Below are 22,076 nucleotides of genomic sequence, written 5' to 3' on the forward strand. Positions count from 1 at the left end.
AGGTGCTTTTACACTTATTAGCGGCTACCACTGATTATTTATTTATTTTTATATAGGTAAAAAAAAAACATTCATCCAAATAATATTTAAAAAAATTATTCTAATCCAATTTAAGAAAATTAAAGAAGGTTCCAAAGGACAAAACATCTATTATTAACAAGAACAAGAGTTCTATTTAAGGATGTATATTATTTTTATTCAATAAAAAACAAGTTTAGACCTCACACACTTGTGTTATCTGTAATAGACTGAAGCAGGTTATTTTAATTTTAGTCGATTATAGTGCTTTAATTATTGATATTAGCGTAAGATATATATATATACAAACACACACAAACGTAAAAACCAGTTTTCCAAATCACTTCTACATTACTACCAGCGTTACACAGGTGTGCAACGATGCGTGTTATGTACTTAACTTGTATACTCATTTTTTATAAAAACATATTATCTTTTCTTTTTTAAATATAAAAAAAAATAACAGGATAATTTAAATCTAATTGAAGTAATTTTATAATTTATATAAAAAGTGATAATTGAGGATATTGTAAACGATTTTGTTAAATTTTTATTATTTTTTTTTTATACAAAAATGTTATTAAATGTAATGCAAGTAGTAAGTGTACTTTTTATCCATATATGAGGATCACTTATCATTCAATATATGATTATTATTTTTACCATAATATTATTTTCTTCAGGCATATAATTTTATTTAACTGTATTATTATTTAAAATAATTATTCTGCTATTACTATTATTATTAAACATGTTATTATCCCAACCATCATTCTACCTTACAGCTTCTTAATAAATAAATATTGAGGTAGTAACAATTATAAAACAAAAAAAGAAAATTACTGACAAACAACAATAATTTATCAAAGCAGGTAAATATTTCTTTTAAAGAAACTGAATTAACAGTATTTAAAAAAAAACATTGATGGTAATCCATTAATGAAGAGTGTACCAAGTCAACAATAACATATTTTTAACCTCAAAATCTGTAGGTATGATGAATTTATACTAATTTAGTCAAAAACTTAAAATTTTCAAAAAATATTAATATTATAATAATAATATTAGTATTATTAATAATATTATTTATATTATATTAATATTATAATATCATTTTTCAAAAAAAAAAAATTAATATTAATGTTATTAGATGCATCAAGATCAACTCACCGGGTTGGTCTAGGAGTGGTGAACGCGACTTCGTAAATCAGCTGATTTCAAAATCGAGACTTCCAACGTTCAAATTCTAGTAAATGCAGTTACTTTTATACGGATTTAAATACTAGATCGTGAATACCGGTTTTTTTTGGTGGTTCGGTTTCAATTAACCACACATCTCAGAAATGGTCGACCTTTCTTTCTTTTTTCTGTTTAGCCTACGGGAATTACCGTTCAGGTATTACTTCAGAGTATAAAAGAGGATGATATGTATGAGTGTAAATGAAGTGGTCTTGTACTGTCTCAGTTTAACCATTCCTGAGATGTGTGGTCATTTGAAACCCAACCACCAAAGAACACCGGTATTCACGATCTAGTATTCAAATTCGAATAAAAGTAACTGCTTTTACTAGAACTTGAATGCTGGAACTCTCGGCTTCGAAATCAGCTGATTTGCGAAGACACATTCACCACTAGACCAACCCGGTTGGTTAGGAATGATCGTCCTGAAACTGTATAAGACTACACTTCATTTACATTCATACATATCATCCTCTGAAATAATACGATGGTTCTGGAGGCAAACAGAAAAAAGAAAAAGAGAAAGATACATCAAGATAATTAGCTGTACTTTTGATAAGTAACCTTGAGGGTTTGTACAAAAAAAAGTATAAAAAATGGATACGAAACTATGTTTCTATAAAGATCCAAAAATACAGGGCACCACCAAATTGTATGAAGGTTACCTCTATAGTCTTCTTATTTTTTTACTAAATCATGAATGCAAATCGTGATTTGCATTCATGATTTATTGGTATGAATCCAAATAATTTTTTATTAAAATTAAATTCGTTGAACAAGGGATGAAACGATAGGGGAAAGGGTGGTCAGTAGAAAATGTACAATCCACACAGAGGACCTGTGTTCGTTTCGCGGTAAATGATAACATTACCGGAGAATTTCAACGCCCAAAGTCATGGAACACCCATCCCTACCATAATCTTTTCGGGATTACCGTCATTAGGACTAGCTAAGATATTTACTTATCAATGATTTTAAAATTATATACGAAAATGTATTCTCCAAGTACTTGTAAGTGAGTATACTTTTACCATTTGATTCTAATGATAAAATAACCAGATAAGTGTAAGAAAAAGTTCAAACTTGTTTTAGGAAAACAATTTTCTATTTATAGTTTATATGGCTTCTGGAAGTATTAAAATTAACAAAATTGATCGTCCAGACTTACTTGCTTCTCATAAACAGAAAAATAAATGCGTTTGTATTGAAAACCCAAAAGGATATCTTAAAAAACCATCTTCAATAATAATAAAAAATCAATCAAAACTAGCGAAAAAGTTTGATTAACATTTATAATTTCGAAGCTAAATTAATAAATAAAAACAATCGATTTTTTATAAAATCCGAGTTTTTGAATTCGATGCTAAATTACACTCACCTAATTTACGCATAATTTCTTCCAGTGTTTAACAATAATTTTATGAGTCGAAATTTGAAAAAATATTCAATAATTATTACTTCTATTTTTATTTTTACTTTTGAATACTATAACACATAATTACAAGCATTTTTTCATCTGTAGGCTACACACTCAAAAATAATTTACTTTTTCTTTACAATATGCAATATAGTTTACGAAATTTTAAAACATTATTCAGAAGAGCATCATACTGATAATATATCGAACTTTACTAAAAACTCGCGCAAAACAAGTTTTTTTTTTATTTGGGAGAATAAATACACATACACATACATAAACTCTCTAGTAGAGGTAAAACACGAAGTTTCCGATTATTCGACTACTTCTTTTTTAATTTTGAAAAATAAAATTTAATGTTTGGTAAATTTTATGAATGTCACGAATAGGTATATTCGTGACAACAACAAAGTGATTCTGTATTATGAACATAGAAGCATTTCCTTAAAACCACTTTAGAGTCAATGTATACAGTTTCTTGCTTTAATCAAAAATACAGAATATTTACATGGTTTTATATTTATTGATTTTACACCTACATTGTAAAAACTTAACAGGAAAATAATGAAACGGTCATATAATAGGATGAAAGAGAAAATCGTATAAAAGAGGAAGTAGATGTTCTTGAAGTTCAAAGTAAAACCCTTTAAGCGGAAACTCTTTATTAAGGTTTCATTAATTATGTCATTAATTTTATAAAGCTAACTTACACGTCACAAAAGATGTTTCGTAAAAATAAATTACTAAAGAATGAAATTTAAATAAATTAACGCGTATCTTTCACGGAAAAATAACTAATTTGTTTAAGCGCATTTCTTTTTTTTCAAGTAAAACACTTTATTAATTTTTTCCTGTTAACATAATATCACTACTACTAATAGTATTTTATAGTGTTATTTTATAATTTGTATATTAAATGCTATTAATCGTAATGGCTTTCCTGTTATAAAACGCAAGACACCACACAAAACGATACAGCCCTTATAAAAAAATAATAAACATCCCATCCTAGGGAAGATAAAGTGGAATAATTTACCAATGCCTTTTTTACTGAGCCGAATATACATAAATTGTATAATTGTTGTGTACATAAATACACAACTGAAAAAAATTTATTTTACATCTTATGGTGATTATTTCCAATAAACGTAAAATTTTGTGTGAAATTGGGGAAAACTTTCACAGAAACGTTTCAACTACTGAAACAAGCTCACAGAGATGATGCTCTGGATCGTACGCAATGTTACGAATGGTTTTCACGATTTTAAAGTGGTCATCAGTCAACTGAAGATGACCCTCGACCAGGAAGACCTTCGACTTCAACTGATCACACCCGCGTTCAGAAAATCAACGTTATAGTACGTGCAAATCGCCGATTGACCTGTTCAAGAACTTGCGAAAGAGGTTAGCATCTCGATTGGATCAAGCCATACCATTTTGACTGAAAACTTGAACGCACATCAATTTGCAGCAGAGTTTGTTCCTCGTTTGATGACTGAACAGTAGAAAGAACATCGAGTGGACGTTTGTCAACAACTTCTTGAACAAGTCGATGACGATGAAACATTCATGCAAAGGATCATAACGGAAGACGAAAGCTGGATTTACGGCTACGACATCGAGACAAAAGTTCACTCATCACAATGGACTGGCAAAAGATCTCCACGCCCCAAGAAAGCACGTCAAAGTGATGCTCTCTGTTTTTTTTCCCCATTGTAATGGAATTTTCCATATTATATTCTTGACTCAAGGTGAAACTTTGAACAGCTGCGTACTATCGAGGTGTTTTACAATAGTTACGTGAAAAAAATTGCAAAAAGAGACCAGAGTTGTGGCGAGACAACTTATGGTTCCTTCGCTACGACAATGCATCTGCACACTCAGCTTTGTCAATTCGTCAGTTTTGTGCCGAAAATCAGATGACTGTCTTCTCTCAGCTTCCATACTCACCAGATCTGACTTCTTGAGATTTTTTCTTATCTCCGAAATTAAAATCAATAATGAAAGGATGCCGTTTTGAGGTTATTGATGACATTAAACCAAATTTTTCAGGGATCTTAAAGACCATTTCAAATGAAGCTATCCAGGACTGCTTCGCGAACTGGAAACATTGCTGGGGAACGTGTGTAAATAGGTAAGGGAGTATTTTGAAAGGAACAAGGACCAATAATCCGTAAAATTAATAATGAAGATTAAAAAAATAAAGTTCGGTTATTTTGTGAACAGACCTCAAACATACCTTTTGAATGGAGTAGGTCCTATAATTGTTGGAAGAATTTTTTAATAGATCAATCATATAAATAACTGTATTTTTGAAAATTTCTGTAGATCAATTCTGTAGGAAAATTACTAGTATCAGGGTATCTTAAAGCAGATAAGTTTAAACGAAAGAATTTCGAATATCATATTCATCAATCACACAATCAAATCTTCTCATACAATTACAATACGGGATGCGTGGTGGTAAGACTATTCTGTATATACATACTTTCATCATCTGCATATTCTTTTACAGTGATAAATCAGCAGATAATCACTGTCACTAGACTAACACAATTTGTAAATATTGCTTTACGAATTCGCATATTTAGCCATGACTTTCATTAAACGTCAATTTAATAAAAGTATTTACAGATTTTAAAACTTTAAAAGATTATTAAAAAACACAATTTACTAGGAATAAAAAATAATTATTGTTTAATATATTGATAAGTTATTAAAATTGATTATTTCAATAAAAAAAGTAGATTTTAGATTTTTTAAATCAAGATAAAATTGCTAAAGTGTGAGAAAAATGTGTAAACTATTAAAAAAGTTACTAACTTCAGAGGTATCAATATATTTCACTCACGAAAGAAAATTCACTTCTAAGTTCTATAAACATAGGTTAATTCGATACTAAGTTTCCTTTTTAAACTTTATAAAACTGAATTTATAAAAGTTAAAATGTATTCCCAACTTTATTCTCAACATATCTTTGTGGAAATAAAAATTATATTCGGTTTAAACGTTCTCTGAATTATTTTTCTTCTATCTAAATACAGACTTTATACATCCCCCTATAAACTGGTATCGAAAAAATTAACCCTTATTATCCCAGTTATTCAAAGCAACTAGTTCACCGGGATTATAGTTTTCTATAAAAGAAATTGAAAAATTATCTAACCAATAAAATGATACTTTGAACAATAAGTAAAATTGCACATCTTTTCTTAAAAAGATTCCCACGCAGAATGTGAAAAAACTGCAAGAAGATTTAAAAATTTTTTACCTTCTGTGACTCCAGCGACTGGCTGCAGCGACCTTCATTAAATAACCATTCACCGACTAATTTTAATTATGAGTGACATTTAAAAAAAAAAGGTAATTTTTACAAATTGAAAAACTAGAATTGTTTGAAACCCATCAACTGAAGCAGTACTAAAATAAAAAAGTGTAAAAAATTATTCTGAAAATGAATATCAATCTTAAGGTTTAGTAATTAATAATACTACGATTGAATAATATTTTCAGAAAATTTTCAAAAATATCTCTCATTTATTTGAATTAAACAAAATTTCTGTTTAAATCATAAAAGTTTTTAAAAATAGAAAATTTAATCGTAAGAAATTAAAAAAAAAAAAACAACCAAACCAAAAGGAATACACATTAATTAGCTAACTAGAATAATATTCCCGACCTCCGTGGCGCGAGTGGTAACATCTCGGCCTTTCATCCGGAAATCCCGGGTTCGAATCCCGGTCACAAGCATTTTCACACGGTTGAAAATTGTCATTTAACATCTCATTCTCTGAAGTAATACCTAATGCTGGTCCCAGTGGCTAAAAAAAAAAAAATAATAGAGAAATATGAAGTAATTATATCTTAAAAAAATAAAAATACGCTTCAATAAACTATTATAAAGAATAAAATATAAAATTTTTGGTCATTTATCTATAAATAAGATTGAATATAAGCAAATTACAAAAAAAAGGTATTCAATATATACGAAAGACATCCTTCCCTATAATCACTGCCAGCTGAGAGATCCAACAATCCGTTTTTTTCTCATAATAAATATTATTTATTTACTCTTTTGATTCACATAGTTATTCACGAAGAATGTAACAAACTTTCAGAACATGTTTTACAGGTGAAAATAAAAAAAAAATTTCATATTATAATAGCTTTGGAAAAGCTTGGTTAAAGAATGCCAACTGGCGAAATATTTCACCCTGATATTAAAAATTAAGCTACACTGAAATTCTGGGAACCCAAATTAAGAGGTAAATTTTGTTGTTTTATATCAAACCTAACCTGAAACATTAAAAAAAACACGTCCCAGAACTATAATTTTAGTAGTTTTCGAGAAATTTGGGATAAAAAAGATTGGGTTCGAAAAACATTTTATTTAATGTTTGGCGTAAAATAACTTTGTTAAATTAGTAATTCACACAAAAGTTTTAAATAAAACTTGTAGAGAATTTGATTACGAGTAAAAGGATATGAATAAAGTTCATAGAAACTAAATACAAACGTAAGAATTTCGAAGTTTATTCAAAACAAAACAAATGAAAATGTAGCAGATTTTATTTAACTATTAAACTAAACAAAACTTTCAATTGTACAAAACAAAAGAATTATTTTAGAAAAATAATCGAAATTAAAAAAAGACTTCTTTAATGCTAATTAAAAATTAATTTCATCTAAGTTGGCAACAGAACTGATTCTAACAATTAAGTACGAGTATTTTTGTAACTATTTCTATTATCTACTAACTTTTATATATAAATACAAAAGTTTTTCTCTTGTTTGTTTGCAACAGCATCAAGAACCAACAGACCGATTTAAATTTTGAGGATATATTCGTGTTTTTCCAGGGAAGATTTAAAACCATAGATCAAGGCTCTAGGCCCTCTTGAGGATTAAGTTGTGGATTAAGGTATCCATTAAAGAAATAAGAATTAATCCTTATACCTTATTATATTTTTGTTACCATGGAAACACAAATATAATGAAGTTAAATGACTAATCCTTTTTTTTTTTTTAAATTCAGTAAAATATTTAATATTCACGTTACTGTAGTTACTAAAATTCCTTTTGTTATGTGAAAAAGGATTTTTCACATTATTTATTTAGGATTATTAAAAAATTATTTATTAAAAATTAAAAACATAAATTTAAAAAAATAGAATAATTTTTTTTAAATTTAATTTTTTTAATTAAGTTTTTTCAAGTATTTTTAAAGTCTGTATACTTCCTTCTTCGTAGTTTCCTCTTCTTTTTCGTTTTCATCTATATAACGTTCCCTTTCATTATTTCTTTTCTTTTTCTTCTTTTATTTTCTTATTTTTCTTCCTTCCATGTAGGTTTTTCAATTCTTTTCATAATGCCCTCTACGAACAGATCGAATCTAGGGCGATCAACATCAAGTGCTGCTAAGCGTAGCCGGGTTTCACGAGAAAAAGAAACCAAAGAAGAAAGAGTTCAGCGCCCAGAGGCTGAACGAACAAAATTAGTGCGAAGGTTTCTTACAATCATGAGGATAATAAACGCTTCCGGGAGTTCCACCTCCTAGACGGCGATTGTGCTATTTTAGAAGTCCTTCCATGTTATTCGAGATAAGCTCCATCAACATCACCTTGGAAAAATTGAACTTCTCTATATTATTATAATTTTGTTACATAAATTAATCAATAATCAAATATCTATCAATATTACAAAATTTAGATTCCGTTTTTGGGAAAAATTTTGCTTTATTTGACTTCTCTCTGTGTTCTTGTTTTTTTTTTTTTTCATTTTATTTGTGTATCACTCCCTACAAAAAATGACGGTGCGTGGTTTGTTTGTTTGATATACGTGCTCACATTTTTATTTTAGTTGCTATTGGCGCGGAGCGGACAACTGCGCGCAGCGCACGAACGTTTAATTCATTCGAACGATTTATACTTCTTTATATGAACGATTTTTCTAAAATTATATTTGCATTTTGGGTACAAAAAAGGAAAACACTGGGGTTAGAGCTGTGTTAAAAAAAATCACAACTCATGAAACAGCTAAAAATATTATTTTGAAGCTTTTCGTTGTAAAAGTTTTTGTTGTTGTACGCTAAATTCATGAATTTTATTTAGTTACAATGGGAAAAACAATTAACAAATTCATGTGTAATAAAACATAAACCATGTAACATTTTCGCGGCGGGACATAGGCCCACCTTTTTTCTAGTTTTAATAAAAATGTTATAATATATCATAGGTAAATATATTTATTTATTTTTTTTGCTCTCCTACGGAGCCATAAGTAAGTTTCCTGACAAAAGCACGTAATAAGAAGGTCCTTAACAAACCCCCAAAATAAATAATACACAATAAATAGTTGCAAGCAAACTTAAAGTCAAATATGAAATTTCAAGCTCAGTCATAAATCACAAACCATTAATTTCAGAACCATATAGTCCACAAAACAAACATTAATAATAAAAATAAAAAAAAGAAAGAGAAATAACAAGAAATTAGATACGAGACCACTAAACTTGACGGTGAAGTTTAGTGAACTGTTAAGTTTAGAACTTAACAGTTCCAAAATGTTACGCAGACTCTAAGTCAAGTACATGGGCTCGTTTCAACCGTCGGACGTCTCTGCTATTATCGAGTAGATTAAAGAGTAGATAAATACAAGTGAGTATTTTCTTAAAACAGCTGGTAATTTTGTCATCGTTCGAAGGTTTTTATTTTTCAATTCTTTTTATCAAATCTTTAGAATATAAATAAGTTTTAATAATTAAGACGAACAAAAAAAACTTTAGAACGAAAAACCTCTTCATAAATCCACCAATCGTGAAATCGTTTATATAAATCAGATAAATGATATACTATGAAATCTCTAAAATTAAGTTAACCATTTTATTTAATCAAACGTAATAAATTTTTTGTTCACAATACGCCTTTACAAAATGGAAAACTTTGCAACAAAAGTACGACTTTGTTAAAAAGACATCACAGTAACAAAAATTGATCCATTCACGCAAAGAACTGACTTTTAAAGGTTTAAAAAATTCTCTAACTTACAAATCTGTCATTTCTGAAGTAAAATACCCCTTTTATATTTACACAATTTAATAATATCTGTACGAACTAATTAAAAATATTTATAAGACATAATAATATCGACAATAATTTAACAAAGAAAAATTATAAATATAACAATCAACATATAGAATTTTATACTTCATATCCTTATAAGAGAAAATATTAAAATGATTTTTACAAAAAGAATAAAAATATATCGCTTATTAAAGATATAATTTTCACTTCAGCGCTTAATTAAGTTTATATATAACGTAAATTTGCTTCAATGCACTCTCCTTTACGATAGGAATAATAATTAATTGTTATGACTCTATACCTGAAATCTATTTTAAAACGTTATAAATAAATTAACATTTAAAAAGTAATAAATCTTGTAATTATTAATTAAGTCATAACATCCATAAGAACAAATTTTTCAATTGAAGTAATAATTAATTATTGTTTAATTTTATTTTATATTTATATATTTATTACAAAAATAATTACTTTCATCAAATAGCTTTAAAATAATAAAATTACAAGATAAAAGAATAATTAATTATTTATACGTATTAGCTATTTTAATTAGTAATATACTTATGTAATAAAATTACTGACCTGTTACATACGAAAAACCACAACGTTTTATTGTAGAAAAATTTTAGTGTCTTAATTTAGAACAAAGCAACTGTTTTTACTTTTAAATAAGTAGCAGGAAAATATTAATTAGCAAAAAGTAGAAACACGTTTTATTTTATCATGATTAAAAGAGATTTTGTAGTAAACGCTAAACTTCTTTTTATAAAAGAATTGGATAATTCATCGTGAGTGGGTTAACACGAGCGAGTAAGTGTGTACGCGAGTGGGTTTATATATTATTCAATTATATAAAATTATTCACCAAAAATAAAACGAAATAAAAGACATCGCTCATACAATTTGTATAAATTTAAATTAAACAGGTATCAATTCTGGAAAAGCAATTTTAAGAGTGAAATATTATTTCCAACTAAAATAATGTACTAATTGGGGATATTTAGAAAGAATGAGTTTTCAAGATAAAAAATATGCCTATTTTAAATTTTGAAAATTACATTTCCATAGCTTTGTAGTATGTGACAGTATCGAATTTAAATTAAAAAGAAACTTCAAAAAAATGATTAAACAAATACTTTTACATCTCTTTAGTGTATTACAGCAGAAGTAGAATTAAGTTCGATAAATAAAAAAATTCAGAACTAAAACGGCAATATAAAAATGAAAAACACTACATAAATGTGTTATTACGGAATACTGAGATTATAAATTTAATAAAGTTAAAAGCAAAACTCTGTTATAGATTCTGGGAATTTTCACAGGCTATTAACCAAAAAAGTTATTATCCTCATAATATTATAAAAATAAACGGACCCTGTACATTAACTTAATTTATAAATAAATTTTGTCCAACGCTGAAAAAAGGGGCATGAATGATGAATAAAAGAACAAACAAAAAAAAAACGCAACAAGAAAAACAACTAGATCGGATTATGAAGGAACCCATCCAAAAAAAAGAAAAGATTTTTTGTACAGTTATAACAAGTTCCATAGAAATTTAAAATAACAGGTATATTTTTATCCTGCTATAAAGGTATACATTTTACAAACGCAATTTATTAACTTACAACTTTTCCTGGTTGAATAAAATAAAATGAGTCTATAAGCAAATCCATATAACAATTCAAAAGAGATACTATTAAATTATCTTTATTTTTCTTACAATTTTCTTATTTTTTGTTACGAAAGATTCATCACATTAAAAAAATTTCATAAAATATTAACATATCTTTCAGAGTAGTATACTACGATCGATGATGTCAAAAATATTGCATGTTTTTCTGAATGTATAACAGTTTAAAAAGCTTAAAATTATAAATAAAAAGTGCATAAAAATATGTTTTAACAGTTTAATTAATTTTTGGTTGATTGCATCAAAAAAATAATAATAATGTTATTAAATGTATTAAATAAATTATTTGCTGACAAACATTACGTAAAAAGGTAACACAAACAGCATCCTCAAAAAGTTTTTTTTTTTTTTTTTAATTTAGATGCATAGATACATCTTATGAAAAATATTTAACGGAAAACACGAATAAAAAAAAATATAATTGATTTATCTAAGAATAATATTCATTTAATTTCGAACGAAAGGGTTTTATTCTTCTTGTTTGATAAAACATTTTTTTTACGATTTTAGCAAAAGATTTTAGGAGAGGCAAATTGAAATGTGCAAAATAAAAATTGAAAGGAATTTATTTTTTTATGTGCATCGTTGATGATTTGCATAAGCTGATGTTAAAAATGAAATAATTTCATTCACTTAATATTAAAAACAGACAACTTCCACTGTTGAAGAAGGAAAAAGACTGGTTATATTTTATGCTTTTGCCATATTCATCATTCTTACTTCCTGGCATTATGGTTAGAACAATGTTGCAAGAAGTAAGTTATGATAATCAGTCAAAAAATGGGGTATGGGGTTTTTGCATTTCTCGAGTTTCATGACCTAAGGACCTTAAACAAAAAAAAAAGAGGGGTAATGTTTGTACGTATGTATGTACACGGGTATTGACATGTTTGAAGCTTAATAAATTTTGACTGGAAAAAGGGATATTAATATTTAGCACAGAGAATCGTGTCTCTGTGCTAAATATCAAAATCTTCTACTATAAGTCCTAGTAAAGTCAGTTATTTTTACACGGATTTAAATAGATCGTGGATACCGGTGTTCTTTGGTGGTTGGGTTTCAATTAATAATACATCCCAGGAATGGTCGAAATGAGGCTGTACAAGGACTAAACTTCATTTACACTCATACATATCATTTTCATTCATCTTCTAAAATATTATCTGAACGGTAATTACCGGAGGCTAAACAGGAAAAAGAAAAAGGTTAGTATCTCCAGGAGGTGTGATAGAAAGTTATTTGGGGTCAATTTTCTCACAATATTGCAAACATAATCCCAATTTATATTAAGCTCAGTACATGCATATATGCTTATCTTACCATTTGAAAAAAAAAATATTGCACCCAAATTCTTCTCTTTTTCCAAAAATATAAAAAGGTTATCTTTTTATTTATTGCATATTTTTAACCGAATTTTTTTTTTGTCTTCCTAAGCGCATAATAGCAGTGCAAGTGACCCCCCCAAAAAAATACTATTAGGGATGAGGGATCCAATCAAAGTTTAAAAATATCATTTTTATAAACTGTTTTCATGTATCAATACTGTTCACAAACAACAGATAAATGATCATGAAGATGGTTTTTATATAGTAAATACACTACTGCCAGGAAAACAGATACGAGTATAACCCTTTTTTGTCAGGTTTTTTTAATAATAGTTGCATAATTATACTCAAAATTGAAGTCAGTACTAAGTATCATATACGATTTGTTTATTATATAGACGTATGAAGTTAATAATTATAAAAAATATAAATTTCTTTAAATATCTTCTGATATCAAAATAATCACTATTAAAATTAAAGTTAATAAAATAATAATTACAGTTTCTATAGAATCATGAATTACGTATTAAACAAGAAACACAACATGAGAAAATATTTTGGATCTAAATAGTAATAATAATAACAATGTTAAGCAACAAAACTGTATATAATAGAACGTTTGTGATTCCTTAATTTCATTTCGCAGTTATGATTAATTGTACGGTTCTAATAATTAACAACATAACCTGGCTTGTTGAACTTCACAATAGATAATCCAGAGGCTTTTGATGGTAGTTTACAAACAATGTATCCATTTTATGTAAAACAGAAATAACAGAGCCAGCCACATATGGATATTAATCAAATTAAGTTGTACTAGCAACTTTACGAAGTACTACTTCGTAAAGGGCTGGTCAAATTAGAATATGATTCAATCAAATATTATTCCAGTACGTTAAACAAAGGTAATACTTTTAATACTAAACTGAATAAAAAAGTTAGATTTTAATAATTCAAGCGGACCGTGCCAAAATTTCGTAAACTGTCTCTGTTTAGTTAATGTAACTTCTAGTTTGACGTGACAGATGGGTTAAAAATTTTATAAAAATAAAAATAAATAAACGTTAACTGCAGAAATAATTTTTTTCTAAATAAAGGAAAAGTAAGTACAGTGATTGAATTGTTACATAAAAAACGTACAGAACATTAGAAAAGATAAAATATACAGCTGCTACAAAACACCTAATTCTGGTTGTATAATAGCGCCAGACGTTGGACGTCGGTGGCGATTGGACGCATCAATGGGCCAGTGAAACCATATTTGAATTTAACTAAATTTTTCTACTTTCAATCTTTTTCACTTTCTTTTTCGTCGTAAATCTCTGTGGTGTACATCCAGAGGGTGAACTCCCATCTAACAATAACACATTTATGGGGATTTGTGTTGATGGTATCTTATAAATGGTGCAAAACCATAGTCTTTCCTTAGCGTGTTATATATAGATATAATTATCAATATTCAGTTAATATAACTGTAGAATATTTTCTTGTAATTATTACTTTTTGTACTTAAAAATTCAGCAAAGTAATAATTATTACAAAAATAGAAAAACAAAAATATATTTTATCTACCAAACGAACCAAGGTCACAAGTATATATTCAGTAAAATCGGGTAAATCAGTTCCCTTGAAATTAGTTTAACAATCAAGTTTTGCAAAATTCAATATTGTAGAAAATGATTACTATCGAGTAACACCTATAATGTAAATACTATTAAACGTAGTTAATGCTATATCTCTAATTATTTCTATTTACCGTAAAAATACTTTTAACAAAATTTTTAACCTTTCAAGTAAGTTTAATACTTTTTTAAAACATGCCTGTTATAAAATGGTCTGTTTAAAACAAAAAAAATGTTTTCAAGTAAAACTTATATTCTTGATATACGAGTATAAGAAAATAACTTAAGAGTATAATAAAAAACTATCCGCTGTAAAAAAAAAAAAAACACTAACTTTTCAAATAATAATTACTGTTCATAACCAAGGTGTATAGGAATGTTGAGATTTAACCTAACATATATTTAAAGAAAATGCGGGTTTTAATGTTTTCAATATATTTCCTTGCCGGCCTCCGTGGCGCGAGAAGTAGCGTCTTGGCCTTTCATCCGGAGGTCCCGGGTTCGAATCCGGGTTAGGCAAGGCATTTTCACACGCTGCAAAAATTTTCATTTATATTATCCTCTGAAGCAATATCTAACGGTGGTTTCGGAGGTTGAAAAAAAGAAAAAAATATTTCCTTAAAGGAAAGTCAATTTACTGTTCTAACCCTTTACAAATTAAAAAAAAAAATATTCTTTAAACTTATGGATGAACAATTTAAATACGTTAAAGTCAAACAAAAATTCATGAAAAATAGAACAAAAATTAACAAACTTATCTTAACCCGCAAAAAAAATTAATTATAATAAACAATTTGAAAAAAAAACAATTTTCATTAAATAAAAATTAACAATCAGGATAAGAAATAACATTGAATTTGGAATACAGAAAAAAAAATATATATGTGTGTGTGTGTGTGTGTGTGTGTGTGTGTGTGTGTGTGTGTGTGTGTGTGTGTGTGTGCGCGCGCGTGTGTGTGTGTGTATAAAAACGGTATGCAGAATAAGTAAATATTAATATCTTCTTAAATCGTGTATATTAAAAAAATTAGGGTAAAACCTATTTTCGGACTGTGGTATTCTATAGAACGAATCGGATTGACTTTTTTTTATTCTGCACAGAATGACCCACAAATGTGTCTTCAAATCTCCTCTGAGAAATCCTCATTTATTCCTTAATTGAGAAACTTTCCGAGGTTATTACTCAAAGGGAAAATCACTTTGAAGGTTCCGTCAATGCTTGATGACAACTCTGCGGGCCATTCCGAGCAGCATAAAAAAATCAGCCTAATCCATCCAGTAGAACGTCTAAACTGATTGGAAATAGGTTTTCAGTACGCTTTTTACCAGTGGTAGAAAAGGAGAGAGAAAAACAAGAGGGTTGGGGAGAGTGAGACGTATTATAAATGGAATAAATTTTCCAACAGATTTTTTTATATATATAACATTATTTTATAATAATAACGCAGTGGAGCAGTAAGGGATCACTAGTTAAATTTATAAATATAAAATGAATAAATGTAACTGATGAAAAAGCATAATCAGTTCTAATCTAACGTGAATAAAAGATAAAAATCAATAATTTAAAAAGAAAATAGCAAAATTTAGGTGTCGGTATGACAAATTAAAAAATTTATACTCAAATATTTTACATAACAAAAAAAAACACCTAAATCATTCCCAATACTGTAATAAATACTAAATTGAATTTCGACTGCAATGCCGTACAATGCATACATTTGAGAGAATGTGAATCGTAACAAGGTAGTTTACTATTTATTGGAATATTGGAACATGACGACAGAAAAGATTACGGACAGATTTTTTTCACCCCAAACAAAATTTAAAAGGTTTACATAAGATAATAAAGATAATTTTAAAACCAATGAATAACGGCTAAAGGGAAAGGTTAAAAGAATAAATATTATGTTTTAATTTTGTATTTAATTTCGTTCTAGATTGAATCATTTGTTAAATAAATAAAATATTACCCTTAAAATGCGTGGAAATACATTCCTGAATTAACTAAAAAGTAAATAACATTAATAATAAAATTTCTACAGTTTAAAAAATTATTCAGTAAATTAATATTAAATTTTGGAAATTAAAATATATTTTTCCTGGTATGTTTTACAAAACAAACTTTGGTCCATTGAAATATTAACTTTAAATTTGTATTACAAACAATCTTTTCTTTGTAATACAGACAATGGCGCTTCAAAAAGCTGTTATTCGACCATAAGGGCTATCGGACCCGAATAAAAATTTATAGAAAAACGTAAGGGCATGGATGATGAAAATTATTACGCTTCAACAATTAAAGGGATGAAGCGCATACTGGAGAGCGTCAGTAGTTCGGAGACGCCGTGTTTGGCGCAGTCGTGATAACAAGCGACAACAGTCAGTAATTCTGGGAGGCCATGTTCGGGGAAGTCGTGATTAGAAGCGATAACAAAGTAGTTCCATAAGCCCGAGTAGGATGCGGTTACGATGACAGCGGTATCAGTAAAGGAGTAGCAACGAGTGAAGGGTACGTCACGAATAATGCAGCGTGGACAGTAGGTGAATACAAAAAATTATTCGGCGAGTTATTGGTAAAAAGTAGTGAAAATGGCAGCATTCTACTCATTCACAAAGAGTAAGGTAGTTGCATTGCAAACAGTAAAAGTAATAATATTTGCAGAAAGTGAACTGTACGAACCTTAGCTGTTTTATTACCTTGTTAATGCAATACTAGGTGCTAGCGGTCATTATAACGTTCTTAGTAAATTGCACTGCATTCTGGTTTTTATAATTTAACTGTCATTAAACAAATCTTATTCTTTTTATATGAATTACTATTCTGTATATTACTTCTATTTATTGCTATTATTATTATTTTTATTTTTTTATATGTATCTACAGCAATAAATTGTATTAATAAGAAATTTTTATTGTGTTAGCCTCTCAACATCATAGTCGAACTGCGAATACGCGACAGTATAATATACAGACCTTCACGTTTAGTTACAGATAAAAATGTGTAATCGAAGACACCAACTAGCAAAACGACTAAAAAAAATTAAATACAAGTAAATTTTACTAAAATATTTTCGAATAAATGATTGCAAAGAAAGAAAAATCTGAATTAAAATTTAAAAAAAGGCAGATATTGTTAATAAAAAAATTAAACTTCCTATATTTTTATATAAATCAAAGTCTCTTGATTTCATTAAACTCGAATATTTAATATTTAAAAGCCTAAGGTAATATTTATACCTAATAAAAAAGCATGAACTACCGTAGGTAATAAATATGGTTTTCAATAAATGAAAGTTGTATACCCTATTTACAAATATAACAAAGCAGATCAAATCCCACGACCTGCTGCTTTTGCTTCTGTTATGTTGTTTGTTATTTTATCTGATAAGGATTACCTTTTCATCTGTCTTTTATAATACAATTGTAAACGAAAAGATTTATGAGGCAAAGAAAATTGTAAATCACAACGAAATGAGATTCTTATATCGCAGTTTTCTTCATTTTTTTCATTCTCTCTTTCTAATATAGATAAAAATCAATTATATTATATTATTACATTCTCCAGTCAGTTATTTTATTTATTTTATTATTTATAAATTCAATTCTATTTTATTCAGTATATTTTAGTTGTAGATAACAACAAAGAAAAAATCCAATAAATACAAGTAAATAAAACAATGAACACAATAAAACCTGTTCTCTCATCGGAATTTTTAAAAACTGAATATATCTTCTATAATACAAAGAAGAAAAGATTATTACTATTAATAAAATAACATTTTTATTTAACTTCAAGTTAAATTTCAAAAGGCTTCTATCGTTTGGGTATGAGATACGGAAATAAAGACACAATTTATTTGTTAATACCAGCCAGGTTTTACATTTAATAATAGCACACCTATTGATGGTTTATAATCGTGTTTTACACGGGAATAAATTCGAATTAAGGTTAAATAGTAGTAAACCAACGATTTCTTTATTCGTAATTTTTAAAAAAAATTCATACAATAAGATAAATTATACATATTAAAAAAGTTTTGTTTATTAAAAAACTGAACAACTATACAAGTCAATCATCGCCCAAAAAATATAAACAAAATAATGTTAGACTGCAGCGAACGTTGAAAAATATATATGAAACTTTATGGGAGAGATATAGAAAAAATAAAGTTAGGGAAGACAGATTTTTTAAAATACGACACATGTAATGAATGGAAACACAATAATTATAGAAATTAAAATAACGTAATTTTAAATAAGTAAGTAACCAATAAATATAAAAATTAATATTAAGCTGCGCTGGTAATTCAGATGGTAGTTGTAATGGAACGCCACAAACGAAAAAACAATTATTATATAATAATTTAATAATGAAGATGAAGAGGAAACAGCTGAACCCAAGGAACAGGGAACTTCATTGGTTGTTACGGAGGAACTCATGCCTCACGTTATCCAACAAGATCTTAATTTATAAGGCTATCCTGCGTCCAATGTGAACTTACGGTGTAGAATTGTGGGGTACGGATAGTACCGGTAATATGAAAATTATACAGCGATTCCAGAACAAAGTAGCGAGGGTGACTGCCGAAGCGCCATGGTTCACGCGGAATGATGAGATTCACAATTATCTGGAGCTCCCGTCGGTTCGTGAGATTGCACGGCAGCGTAGTGTCAAATACCTGCAGAGGCTTGAGACTCAACCCACCTGGTTGATCTAGCGGTTAACGCGTCTTCCCAAATCAGCTGATTTGGAAAATATAATTTTATAATTATAATAAATTTTAATTTTTTTTTGTCTAACAATGAACTTACAATATTAAAGAAACTGTAACTAAAAATGATAACGTAAACAAATCACAGGACTCTCCTTAAAAATTACATATTAATAGATCTATATAGAATATTCAATGTAAGTACATACATAAAGTTAAGTAAGAGTACTCAAAACAAAACAAAAATAGTCAAAGGATTAATAAAGAAGAGAAACAATGAAACACTGAGAAAAAAGATGAAAGTAAAACTAAAATTAATAACGAAAGAATAATAAATAAAAATGAATAAAGAGAAATAATGGTAATCACTCAACTGATGCAGCTCAAACTTATCACATAAACTCACCAAGGTCTAAACGATTTATTAATAATTAAAATTAATAACAATAAATTTTTTTTTTCTTCAGTAATTTAACTGATTTGATGCAGCTCTCCAAGATTCCCTATCTAATAATATCAGTCGTTTCATTTCGGTATATCCCCTACATCCTTCATCCCTAATAATTTGTTTTACATATTCTAAACGTTGCCTGCCAGCACAGTTTTTTACTTCTACCTGATCCTCTAATATTAAAGTGACTATTCCAGAATGCCTTAATATGTGGCCTATAAGTCTGTCTCTTCTTTTAACTATATTTTTCCAAATGCTTCTTTCTTCATCGATTTGCCGCAACACCTTTTCATTTGTCACTTTATCCACCCATCTTATTTTTAACATTCTCCTACAGCAACACATTTCAAAAGCTTCTAATTTTCTCTTCTCAGGTACTCCGGCCGTCCAAGTTTCACTTCCATATAAAGCGACGCTCCAAACATAATTTCAAAAATCTTTTCCTGACATTTAAATTAATTTTTGATGTAAACAAATTATATTTCTGACTGAAAGCTCGTTTCGCCTGTTCTGTTCGGCATTTTATATCGCTCCTGCTTCGGCCATCTTTAGTAATAATACTTCCCAAATAACAAAATTCTTCTACCTCCATAATCTTTTCTTTTCCCATTTTCACATTCAGTGGTCCATCTTCATTATTTCTATTACAGTTCATTATTTCGTTTTGTTCTTGTTTATTTTCATACGGTAGTTCTTTGTAGGACTTCATCCATGCCGTTCATTGTTTCTTCTAAATCCTTTTTACTTTCGGCTAGAATTACTATATCATCAGAAAATCGTAGCATCTTTATCTTTTCACCATGTACTGTTAATCCGGATCTAAATTGTTCTTTACTATCATTAACTGCTAGTTCTATGTAAAAATTAAAATGTAACGGCGATATGGAATATCCTTGCCGGACTTCCTTTCTTATTACGGTTTCTTTCTTATGTTCTTTAATTATTATTGTTGCTGTTTGGTTCCTGTAAATGTTAGCAATCGTTCTTCTATCTCTGTATTTGAACTCCAATTTTTTTAAAATACTGAATATTTTATTCCAGTCTACGTTATCGAATGCCTTTTCTAAGCCTATAAATGCCAAGTATGTTGGTTTGTTTTTCTTTAATCTTCCTTCTACTATTAATCTGAGGCCTAAAATTGATTCCCTTGTCCCTATACTTTTTTTGAAACCAAATTGGTCTTCTAACACTTCTTTCACTATCCTCTCAATTCTTCTGTACAGAATTCTAGTTAAGATTACAATAAATAATAATTCAATAATAATAATAATAAAAGAAAAAGAAAAATATCAGAAGTTCTTAATGAAATAGGATTTTATGTACTTTTAATTAAAAAAAAATATGTATATATGTAATTTAATAGGAGCACAAGAAAGTCATGGGGTATCCACATCTGAATTTGTTCTTTTCCTTTACATGAACCTTCCTTGTCAGATGAAAATTAAGATAAAGACCAAGGTACTGTACAATTTGAGCATGCGTTATGAAAACATAATTGAGGTGAATCCGTGTGCAGTCTCCTCTCCTCATTGCACATGATTCCACTTCGTTTGATTAATCTTAATCTTCCATTAAATATTCATCCGTTGATTTGGTCAAATTAAGATTGTAGTATACTTGAAGCTAGATTTGGGTCACATCGACAGCCAGGATAGGCATGTCATCGGCAAATGAAAAAAGTGACTAAAAAAAAATTAAAAATCATAAATAAATTTAAAAATAATATAATAAATTTTAATTTTTATATAATTCTGCACGCTAATTTAAACTAAATGACAAAGCGTCGCATAACCTACACAATCAGGTAGAATGTAAAGCCACGTTACATTGCAATTATTCAAGGGACATACTGAAGCATCACTAGGTGATATGAGATATCCATGTATTAATCCAGTGTGTACGACAAACGCAAATTAGAAAGGACAGTTTCTCTTTATGACGACTGTATCGCACTGATAACTTCCAGTGCAATATTACGTTAGCTTTAATATTACGCATAAATAAATGAAATCACCCTGGTGTATTGCTTATGAAAAAAAATTAGTTAACTAGGAAAAGATACGCCACAAGTATAATTAAACCACTTAATCTTATAAAAAATCTGTTAAATAAAAACAAATAAGTAAATAAAGACACCTAGAGAAGTAATTCACGTTAAAATAACAATAAAACTGTCTTTACATGACAAAATAATTTATTCCATTAAAGAAAGGATGTAATTAATTTTTTTTAAAAATTATTCTTCATTTCATTTAAAGAAACTTTAACGATAGATTAAATCCCTTTATATAAATTAATTAACATATAAATTGCTATAATAATCATTACTGCTATTATAAGCTACTATAACTAATTTATAATATAAAATAAAATAATATTAATATAAGGAAATTAGATTTTTCTTACCAGAATTACACGCTTTACCGTAACATCATTATCATACAAATCTATTACACATAAATAACTAATATAAAACAATCTATTTATTAAGTAGTATAATACAAATAACAGTATTTC

The 22,076-nt window shown here is 28.1% G+C and overlaps 1 protein-coding gene across 2 annotated transcripts in view; it reads right to left on the reverse strand.

Annotated features, from left to right (window-relative positions):
- The window catches only part of cv-c (RhoGTPase activating protein), a 1,097,329-nt gene that overhangs the window by 489,414 nt on the left and 585,839 nt on the right, over positions 1 to 22,076 (reverse strand). The gene's annotated exons all lie outside the window — the stretch shown is intronic.

The sequence above is a fragment of the Lycorma delicatula genome, chromosome 7 (genome assembly GCF_047948215.1).
Source record: "Lycorma delicatula isolate Av1 chromosome 7, ASM4794821v1, whole genome shotgun sequence".
Lineage (NCBI taxonomy): Eukaryota > Metazoa > Arthropoda > Insecta > Hemiptera > Fulgoridae > Lycorma > Lycorma delicatula.